The following is an 11633-nucleotide window of genomic DNA, read 5'->3' on the forward strand; positions in this document are numbered from 1 at the left end:
CCACAAAAGTGTTAAAGTCTGCGGTATAATCTCTGGGGTTATGAGACCTTTCCACACACTGGATTAAATAGGAGAGTGGAACTTCTGCAGTTTAAAATGACAGGTAAATCTCACTGGTGTATCTCAATGGTGACAAATGATTCATATACCATCATATTCCCTCAGCAACTCTTTCTTGCATGGTTCTTGTGGTCACTTCAGTGTAAACAGATCCACTTTGTTCATATATATATATATATATATATATATACTACGAAAAGCACATCAGAACTGAAAAGGCAATGACCTAGCTTTGATGTCTGTGCCACAGCTCCAGCAAAGTGTATTTTAATTACACAAACATTGATAATGTAAAGGATAATGCAGTAGAAATAGGCAGTTTTGGTTAAGGACCTGTACTGCAAACACAAGAGCTGTAGGTGCAATCCCGGTGTCCAAGGAAATGCGAGCGTCAATGAGAAAACAATCCCACTCTTATTACACAATATTACCATTGTGCCCACAGGCAAAGCACTTAACCCCAAGGTGCACCTAGGGGATTGTCTCTGCAATTAGTGTTTTATATGAAAAACATCTCAAATGTTAAGTTCAAGAAAAACAACAACAACCCCTAAAGAGTTAATATATTAAAAAGACAGTGTTATTAATTAACAATATTAATTGCTCAATCATTTAGAAAAACATTCAGTGGGTTCCATTAAAAAAAAAATACAAAGCAACAGGAAAAAGGACACTAAAAGCCATTTTTATTATTATTTAGCCATGCAAAGAAAATAATAATCATAATAATAATAATATATTTCCAATAAAAACCTATTTTAAATATACTGCATTACTAAATAAAGCAGCAAGACTGTTATAAACATAAAAATAAGTTTCTTGAGCAACAAAATGATTTGCGAAGGATCATGTAACACTTAGATCGGCATAAGAGACATCTTTCAAAAACATTTTTATAATTTTAGCTTTAAAATGTGCTTTCTAGTTTGTGTTATTAGTCAATTCTTTTCTGAAAACCTTGAAAAGACCTGCAAGGGTCTACAAGTCAATAACAAATGTAGACTGCTTTAATAAATAGGCCCCACATTTGGGGTTTATTTCTAAGTTCTATAAAGTTCACTGACTATGATACATCTGCACCTTGGAATAGAAACCTAAAACAACAGGAGAGAGGGTTTGTCTATTTTATTGCTCTAGTTCCAAGAAAACAAGACTGATAAAATCTTTGGTTTAAAAAACAGTAAGGTGTGTGTGCGAGAGACAGGGGGAGCAAACCCAAGGTAAAGAAAGCAGAAGAGAAAGAAGCATGGAAAGATGGCTCCTCAGGTTTTTCTCCTAGCTGAGCATTTCCACATTCAAAGAATGATTCAATCAGCAAGATAACCCCTAGCTGGCTCTAAAAGCTTCTCCTGCTCAGTGATGGAGCATTAATGAAAGCAGCTCAAATCCCTTTAACTATGGCGCTGCACTCATAAGAACGCATATCTCCTTTCAGCAGGTGAAGTGCTGGGCTTGGGAAAAGGGCTCTTTAACCATAGCATAGCTACAGCGTAAGGGTTTATTTATCCAGCCTCACAGAAACCTGCCCCTTTTGTCAGGAGGCCAGACAGCAGAGAGAGAACATTCGTTCAGATTCAAAATGGAAAACTGATTTGTCATGCAGGATTCTGATACAATATAACAATATTAAAAATAGCTGGGGGAAAAATGCACCAAAATAAAAGCATAAATCAGTTTAACTAAGGTCAGGCACCATGATGAAGTTTGCATATATAGTGATTTTTTTCCCTTTTTTTAACAATAAATGTCCTTTTTAAAATGTTTATTAAATTCAAAGGGAAGCAAAAAAAATAAAAAAAAAATAAAATCACAGGTGTGATAGCTGAAAGCTATGGAAGCTCATAAGCTTATTTCCAGCATGAATCAAAAATATAAACAAGGTCATTCCAACTTTTTATCTCACTTAGGTTATTTTTAAGAATTGTGAGTTTATATCTTGGAATTGCAAGTTATAAACTTGTAATTGTGAGTTTACATCTCCCAGTAATTTTTTTTTTTTTTTTTTTGAACATTTCATTTTATTATTATTATTTTCACCACAAAATATAAAAAATTCTAATAATAAATAATAATCATTATGTTTTATCTTACAATTCTAACTTCTTGCAATTTCAAGTTTATATCTTAAAATTAATATTTTTTTTCTTATCTGATATAAACAAGTTTTATTAACATCTCATAATTATTATTTTCTTTATAATTAAAAAAAAAAAAAAAAAAAAAAATTCCAAATTTAAATAATGAAATAAGTTTCCATAGAAAGCCTTCGGACATTGATCTGTTTTTTTGTTTCAGTCTCTTTATAATAAATAACTTAAGCAAATAACTTTTTTTATAAGTGTGATTTAAGTGTTCAAACACTTTGTATATGAAATTGTAATATGTCAAATATTTCAATGAAAATAAAATTATATATAATACATATGTACATATGCATTCATATTCAAAAAGGCAAAACAAAATCCAGTCAGCTTCTTAGAGAGGTGAATGACATGGAACAAAGAGCAAAACCAGTACTCAAATAAAAATAAATAAATAAAAGAACAAAAGTTAAACAAAACAATAACCTTCTTTGGTCTAAGCCTCCTACACTGTGCATCTCAAAAAGGACAGATAAACACAATCACACCCACACACCAATACAAACAGAGATACTTCAGGGATGTGATATCATCTTCCCTCACGATCTGCGCCTCAGTGCACTTTCAACTTTGTTCGAAATCACCACGCATTGATCTCTCCTCAACCAATATCTCCTATTAGATGGCTTTCTAAGGCACAAAATGACCGTAGCTCCGGCCCTGTTAACGCAGAATAATCCCCATGCACAGCCCAAGGCCAGTTTATACATATACTTCCAGCTCTGTCATAAATAATAAAAGTATAAATCAAGTATAATACTTCTGGTGCATATTTCATTAAATTATGCTGACCAGATGTGCATTTAGAGTGGAACCACTTATTTAAGATGCACGTTACATTCACACACACTGTTAGAGCTGAGAATTGTTTCCAAAAAGACTCAGTTCCGACGTGTTTGGAATCGATTCCAAAAGATGGATTTGACTCCATCAAAGGGAATCAGCTCCTATTCATTGCCTTTTCAGTTCAACAGAGCTAATCAATGGGTGCTTCTCAAACAGAAGGACACATCCTAGTGAAGATGTGTCTTTCCTAGTCCAGTCCTGCTTAGGATTCCAGGTTATGAGTGTTTTTAGCAATAAAAGGTAGCATGAGATGGTCTAGTAAGTGTGTATGGCTATGTAATAAATGTTTCAGCCCCCGCTGTCATAGCACGAAAATACTATTGAAATTATTATTTGAGGAATACTTTACATTAAATATTTATATATTTGCTGACTTTCTATTAATGCACTACAGTTTATGTCCCACTTATTTATATTACTCACAGTTTAGCATTATGTAAGTCTGTTTGATTTACAACCGAACAAAACATAATGGCTTCACCTCAAAAATCCGTTTTTGCCTTGCATACCATAATAAAATTGAACAAGCTCAGTGTCGATTGATTTTCAGCTAATTCATTTTTTTGTGAATTGGAATGTGTGCAAAGGATCGTGGGTGATTGAAGGTACCTGATGTATCCTTCAAAACAGCCTGAAGGATGCAAAACGAAGATATGCCTACTAAAGATCCTTCAAACTGAGACATCATTCGACGGAGCTTTATGAGGTGGAAGCCTAGATATTCAGCCTCACAAGGATATGTCCTTCTGTCTGAGAAACACCCATTAATCCACCTCTCGCTCATTCGCTGATGGGAATAGGAAGTTTGACTCATTTCCACAAACCTGTTCTTTCAGACGGTTTATATCAATAAATCAATGAAAACATACAAACAAACAAAAACAATTACAGCTGTTCTTTTATGTTGTCGCAATTCAAATTTTGTTAACAAAACTCCCTGTGATACAGTGGCAAATAGAGAAGAATGGTGGTGAAAGTTGTGTAAAGGTGCAGAATGAAGGAAAATAATATTGATTTAGGGCATATGTGTGAAATATTTGCAGGATGGAAGCAAGAATCGTGAATGAGCAGTTTGTATCATATCAGACAAGAGGCAATTGAGTGAATGGGAGCTTGTCAGTGTATTTCTTTTGTCCTTTGGGAGTCAAATCCACTCAAAATGAGGTGATTTTAGATAATGATTCAGTTTCAAGTTGGCAAGATTGTTCTCTATTGTGAGGTCTTTTTGAGTGGAATATTTGAATGGGGAAAAAAATGCAGGATGGGACTTGATTTAGTCTGGCAGCATAAAACTCCTGTGCTCCTCTTTCAGTTCACAGTCTGATTAGCTGAACTCTTCCATTAAGATAATTAGAAACTGGCTCAAAGTTCCATGGCGTTATTGGATACATGGTACCACCAACAATCAACCTGGCCAGATTTACACTGGGGTTTTGTCTATTTATGGGCCCAATTAGTTGCTAAAGCTCCAGTGTCTATACTTAGAAAAGGCATATCCACAGGTTGAATGTGACAGATAGCAATAACTACAAATGAAAGTTTTTTTTTTTCTTCTTCAGAGAATTGATTTTTTGATTCAATAAATGGCACCGACTTTGCTGTATAAAGAGGATTACACTCCGCACACATAATCTGATATATCTTTCGGCCTCACAAAGACTCAACATTTAAAAAGGCTTCCTACATTTCCTACAAGGCCTTACTTTAGAGAAAGTTAGCATTTGTTTCAAACTGTTTGATTAATTACTGTATGTCAAATATAGCATAAACACATACCCCATTTAGCATTTGATTAACATAATACATGTTGTAAATTATTTCACCATGCTTCTCATTACCTCATAAACTGAGTAAATCAAAGGTAGATTAGCATGGTCCTTGTGGTGGATGCTGTTTTTAGGATTAACGAATGGCATATGCAGAGTTCTTCGGTGTGTGCAAGATTTTAAGAGTCCATTCACTTTGGGTTAAATCAGCTAGCAGAACGAATGGATCACCCAGCAACAGTGCTGGTTAGTCTAAGAAGGGATTATACAAAACTGTACTACTTCCATAAACATGATACTTCTCCCCACCAAATCCCACAAGTGCTTCACTTTCGCTAAAGAAGCCAATAAGCAACTCAGCACAGGTTGACCTATCGCAGATTTGCAAATGGCAAAAATACCAGTTTCTTATTTTATATTTGCATGTTGCTTGGGGGAATAATTGCGGCGGATTTAGAAGATGAATTATGCATAGCTTGTCTTTCCCTTATGTTTTGCTGTTTGCTGATGTTTGCTGCCATTAACTAAGCATGTTTAACAGTTTAGATTCGAATGGGATGTTTAAGATGTCAAGCCATTTTTTAAAAAGCAGAACAGCAGGTTCTAAAAAAACTACAGCATAGTTGACTTGCAAAATCTATGCAAATATATCTACTTCTAATAAATACATATATATATATACACTCGTTTTTGCAGGCAATGATTTTGATTTATACTCATCATTGAAGTAAAGAAAAACTTTCATCGTGAATATATGATAACTATGTACGAAAAAACAATCTAAGATTACGAGATTAAAGTCAAAATACTTTGAGAATAAAGTCAGATATGATCAGATCGCTGTATTTATGTGAAACAACTCATTAAATTAAAATTCCAAATTTGTGAAAATTCCAAATAGGCTATGTGAAAAATGTATTCTCATAATATTTCGAATTTCTTCACAAAATATTTAGACTTTAATCTCGTAATATTTTGACTTTATTCTTGAAACATTTAGAATTTATTACTTAAATATTTCGAATTTAATCTTGCAATATTTCGACTTTATTCTCAAAACATTTTACATTTATTTTCGAAACATTTAGACTTTAATTTGTTAATATTTCAACTTTATTCTCGTAATATTTTGACTTTATTCCCGAAATATTGCGACTTCAATCTCATAATCTTAGATTTTTTTTCTCACTGTGGAACTAAAACGAAATCATACCTGTGGAAGCTTGCAGTAAATAAATAAATATAACTGTTAGACTTTTTATCTCACAAGTCAGACTATTTTTCTCACAATTTTGTTTATATCAGTTTATATCTTTTTTTTTTTCATATATAGATGTAAACTGTTCTGAGAACGAAGGTCAGAATTGCAAGATGAAAAGTCTGAATTGCTGGAAAGTCAGAATTGTGAGATAAAAAATTTCCAATATTTTATTTATTTATTTATTCATGGTGGAAACAGGTTACCATAGATAACTCTAATTAATTGAGAATTTCTAGATAATTTAACTAACACATAACTTTTCCTTGTTCCCCCTTATAGAACAATCACTCAACGAGGGCTTTAGGGAAGATACTCTTGTGCATCTCAGAAAAGTAGAGAGACTTTTGCAAAGGGTTTCTAGAAACTTCAGGAAGTTGCTGTCAGGAAGTTGTTGGTAGAGCAAGGAAAGAGGGTGGACAGTGCAGAGCACAGTCAGGCACATGGTTTCTAGAGAAAGGCATTGTTTGAATCTGCTGTCAGGAGCTCTACTGACCTTCTGTCTCACTGTGGTTCCCATTGGGCCCAGACTGACAGATAGGTTCCGGCTTAAAGACATCATCTTCAGCATGGTCCAATGTTGGATGCTGTAGATGTTTCCAAAGGCCTCTGTGGGTGTGCAGTCAGTTCCTGGTCGTGTAGGACAGCTCTATAACAACATCTCGACACCCACTGACACTAACTTAAACAGCGTAAGCACACTCATACACACACTCAGGATCTGACAGCCTAATGCCATAGGAAAACCTTTTGACGTTAAACAAAGAGCAATTTTCTCTGTGTTATTGTACAATTAATGTACTGTATAAACCAGTGCTATTATAGAACCAATAGGGGTTCACATTTCCCATTTTCCATTTATAAACACAAGGTATTAAAACAAGGTCAGAAAGAATGTGTAGCAGTAATTTAAATGATCCAATTCATGTACTAATGCCACAATAGTCGAGATTTCAGACCCTTGTGTGTTCATGAAAAAGATAATCCATTTCAGTAATCAAATGAGTGTGTTGGTATAGCTGCACTTTACACTTTAAATATTACAGTTAACAAACCTACTTGCATTTAGACAGACATGCAAGTAGAGCCTACTATAAAGAATCTTTATCACATAGTGACACTCCCACTGATTGCTGAGAAACCTTGTTCTGCACAACTGCATATATTTTCTGCCTTGATAAGCAGCTGTCATTAAATCTGGCAGGTGGCCCTGGCAAAATGAGTATAGATTTGTGCGGAGCAGCATGTGCAAAATGAGTTTTCGGCTCGGAGAAAAATACTGTCATTGTCATCAGCGACGGTATTAGAAGTGTCACTTTCTGACTGCCTGCCACTTAGGCCTGTATGTAGCCCAAGCACTTCCCGGCTCTCCTTCTCCTGACAAATGTGAGAGACAATGGCCGTTCATCTTGTACGCGGCCTGATCTATGTGCTCGTGTAAAAGGAAAAGGACCAAATCCACATGGGGTATTTCGAGAAGGGTGAGATGGGCTTCAATTCAGGTCACATTTCTCGCTAAGTTCACCCACTGAGCACCTCTAAATAATGTCATTTGGAGGGACCACACACACACAGCTATAAAAATAAGACATTACTATTCTGTGTCACTATTCACCAAACAGTTTAGGCAACAGTCCATGGAACTGATACTGAGATTCTGATCAGGAGCACTGCTGTCATAGATTGAATTATCCTGAAATAAATGGAGGACAGAAATGAATCTTATATTTGAAGAAATCCAATAGTCTGCTCTAAACATCTACTCTTTTGGGATCCAGAAGCGCTATGTCCTCCAGTATCTTAATACAAAGTCACTGATTTTCTTGATAAATTTGCAGAAAATATTGCAAAATCATATTTTTTGTCCATAAAGCTGTGCTAATTTCATTGTCTATATTAAAAATAGAATCCACACATATCCAAGAAATTGGAACAGTTGTAATAGTATATAACATATATACTCAGTACAAACAGTGATTTGTATACTGGTTGTAATGTTAATATATATTCAAGCATTTACAACAATGACACATTTAATAGCGAAATGCATTGAAAGCCTATTGTGTACTCACATATAAAAAGTGTACAAACAGGACAGAAAAACTAGTTTTAAAAGTTTTCATTTTATTTTTTAATTTTTTATCTTAATACTAGATTTTTTTAATGCCAAATGCCAAGACTCTGGAGAAGACGTGAGATGCAAGCGAAAAAATGCACATGTAGCATAAAGGGCCATTCACTCAGAACACATTTTTTGTGGACAGAAAGACGTTACTTTTTATTGATAATTGTGCAAAGTAAGATGGGCTTTACAATTGACTGCTGAGTGGAGTAATACTATTTTTTGGGGGGGAGGGGGGGGGTTTAGTTAAACAAAAAATATAAAAACATATACAAAGATGAAATCAAACTGCCTTGAGTTATTGTGTATTAGGTAACTGTGCAATGAAAATAGACCGTACACTAAAACATAGTGTCCAACCAGTGGTATTATAATAGTACTGGTGTGTCAATTATGAAAACGTGACAACTCAAATGTTCTCATAACAGCACATACTGTGCCAGTGATACCTTCCCATTTCAACTCTCAATCTCATTCACGTTTCAAAAGCATGTGCAGTTGTTTTGAAAGCATTTCAACCCTGCAAAGCGAACAATAGTAGCCTTGTTGTTGTAAGAATCAGCCATGTTCAGATTAACTGCCCTAATTGCTATAAAGTTGGTTGAGAAAGTCATCAGAGAGGCACAATCAATAAATGCATCCATCACTGGAGGATAGGCTTTGATGCATGTTATATAAATTCATCAAAATCAAAAGGCACTTCAGCAGTAGTGGGAAAAGATTGAGTGGTTAATGGTGGGTGAGAACTAGAAGTATAGGCTTTCCTGTATGTCAGAGATACTCAGTAAACAGATACCTGTCATGTCCACACTTCTTTTGTTCTGTCTTTTATGTTAGGAAGCTTTACAATCAAGGTTGGCATATCTTTAAAATCATTTTAAGTCATTTCTCTGGTATCGGTCCATGTCATGCTAATGTATGAACCATTGTTAGAAAATCAACTTTTCCATTATGGGGAAGTATGAAAGGGTTAAAGTCTAGCTGGTTAGCAATTTCTAAAGCTGTTTGAAATTAGCAGTGTAGGGGGATACATTGTACCATATTTCAGGCCATACATTATCATATTTTTGAGATTTTGTATTTATCAGTATTTGTTATTATTGAAGTCAAAGTTTAACTTTAAGATTAATTTAACTGTTAAATAGGGGGAAATGTACAAATTAATGCATTTTTTATTGTGATGCCTAAATTCACTAGGGCTGGTTATCTATTCAGATTAGATATTCACAAGCTCTCAATTTGATTCGATTCTCGAGTTTCCTTATATATAAAAAAAAAAATGTTTTATTACATTGAGTGAATATAGTTTTTATACAAATGCGCGGTGACGCATACAGATCAAGGAGATACGCGTGGTGACGCTCTGCCAAGATGGCAATGGCTACCTCCGCCCACTTTTGGCTTTAAAAACGCTCTTCAGAAACCTATGGGTGACATCACGGACACTTAAGTCCATGTTTTTACACAGTCTATGGATATGACCAGTAGTTTCCTAAAGAGTGTTTTTGAAGTTCAAAGTGGGTGGAGCAGGCTGTCTCCATCTTGGCAGCGTGCCACCACATGTCACTCCCGGATAATTGAAAATGGAAAAGGCAGGAGCTGGTTTCTGAAGCTAGTCCCACCTAGCGCGACGGCAGTATCAACAGCGGCAATCCACTTGTCACTCAAGTGGCCGCACCTTTAATTATGCAGAACTTTAAGGCTTAATATAATTTAAATGGATGAGATATAAAAATAAAAATTTAATTTTCATTTTGCACCAAACGTTGCACACATGTATTGGGAAATTTAAATTCTACAAAATGAATATTGCTACCCATATGCTTCCATACTAATGAAAAGATTCACATTAATCAAATCTTCTTTAAATGTTTGCTTAAATAAATATCAGAAAAGATCGATTCACAGTTTTTTAAGAATCTATATCGAATCGATGTCATTTAAAAAAACGATTAAACGAGAAAAAAAATAAAATTGCCCAGACCTAAAAATAACTTATTGCATTTAAAATTCCTATTTTTAGTTACAAGTGCTTTCTTTTTTATTGGTTTCTAAAATGCAATATCACAAAAGACGTAATAGCAGAAATAAGTTATCTTTAAATATAATACATAATTGTCATCCGTTTTACTGCCAGTACCTACTTCAACCACTCAGTGTTATGGGTCAGATATTGGCCTTTCCAATATCCAACAATTGACGGCAACCAAAACTAGTGGATATAGGGTGATCATGAGTCACTCTGAACCAGTAAATACAACAAATCTGCTCAGGCAGTAAATAAATAGTGGCTGCTGCAATTTCCCGCATACTCATCATGTGATCATAGTCTTTGTGCAAAGCATCCTGTCTGTGGACAGGATTTTATTGACAAGCAAATACTCAAACTCCCACACAAAGGATGTTTTTCTGTCTTTTTAGAGGAGGTTGCAAAAATATTAATGTCAACCCTAAAAAATAAAAGTAGGATATGTGAACATCGCAGTATGACAGTTTGGTGTCACCTTGGTGCAATGACATGTGGAACAGTGAGATAAGGGCAGAGTTTAGCCGCTTACGGCCATGTAAGGATTGTCTTTAATATGACTAAACTAAGTTTCACACATGATCTAAAACACGGCAGAATGCAGCAAAAGAAGCATAACAGGGTCTACACAATGCATGTGAAATTCTTCCCACTTAAACAACCTTGTCTCTGCTGCTTTACTGTCTGTGATTCACGCAAGAAAAGAAAAAAGAAAAGAGTACACCTACTTCACAAAGTCTAAAAAAAGGCAAGCAAGAAAGAAATAGAAACAAACACAATTTAAGTTGCTAAATACTACAAATGCATCCTTCAGGAAGAAAGACTGAAACATATAATCACTCCCCCAACTGAGATTGCTAAGATTTATGGTTTGCCACAAGCTTTTTACTGGATTTGGGTATTTAATTTAATTGCTGGTACACCAGAATGGAAGAGAGCAATGGTTGTTTTCCCCTGCTCTGTACAGTTCTGTTGAATTATACAGTACATTCAATAAAAACAACTTATACAGATGCATCTCAATGAATTAGAATGTTGTGAAAAAGTTAATTTATTTCAGCAATTAAACTCAAATTGTGAAACTTGTGTATTAAATGAATTCAATGCACACAGACTGACGTAGTTTAAGTCTTTGGTTCTTTTAATTGTGATGATTTTGGCTCACATTTAACAAAAACCCACTAAAGCTCAACAAATTAGAATATGGTGACATGTAAAATAAGCTAATCAACTCAAAACACCTGCAAAGGTTTCTTGAGCCTTCAAAATGGTCTCTCGGTTTGGTTCACTAGGCTACACAATCCTGGGGAGAACTGCTGATCTGACAGTTGTCCAGAAGACAATCATTGACAGAGGGTGAAGCCACAAACATTCATTTCCAAAGAGGTTGGCTGTTCACAGAGTGCTGTATTAC

Source organism: Carassius auratus, unplaced genomic scaffold (genome assembly GCF_003368295.1).
Source record: "Carassius auratus strain Wakin unplaced genomic scaffold, ASM336829v1 scaf_tig00018522, whole genome shotgun sequence".
In the NCBI taxonomy this organism is placed as follows: Eukaryota; Metazoa; Chordata; class Actinopteri; order Cypriniformes; family Cyprinidae; genus Carassius; species Carassius auratus.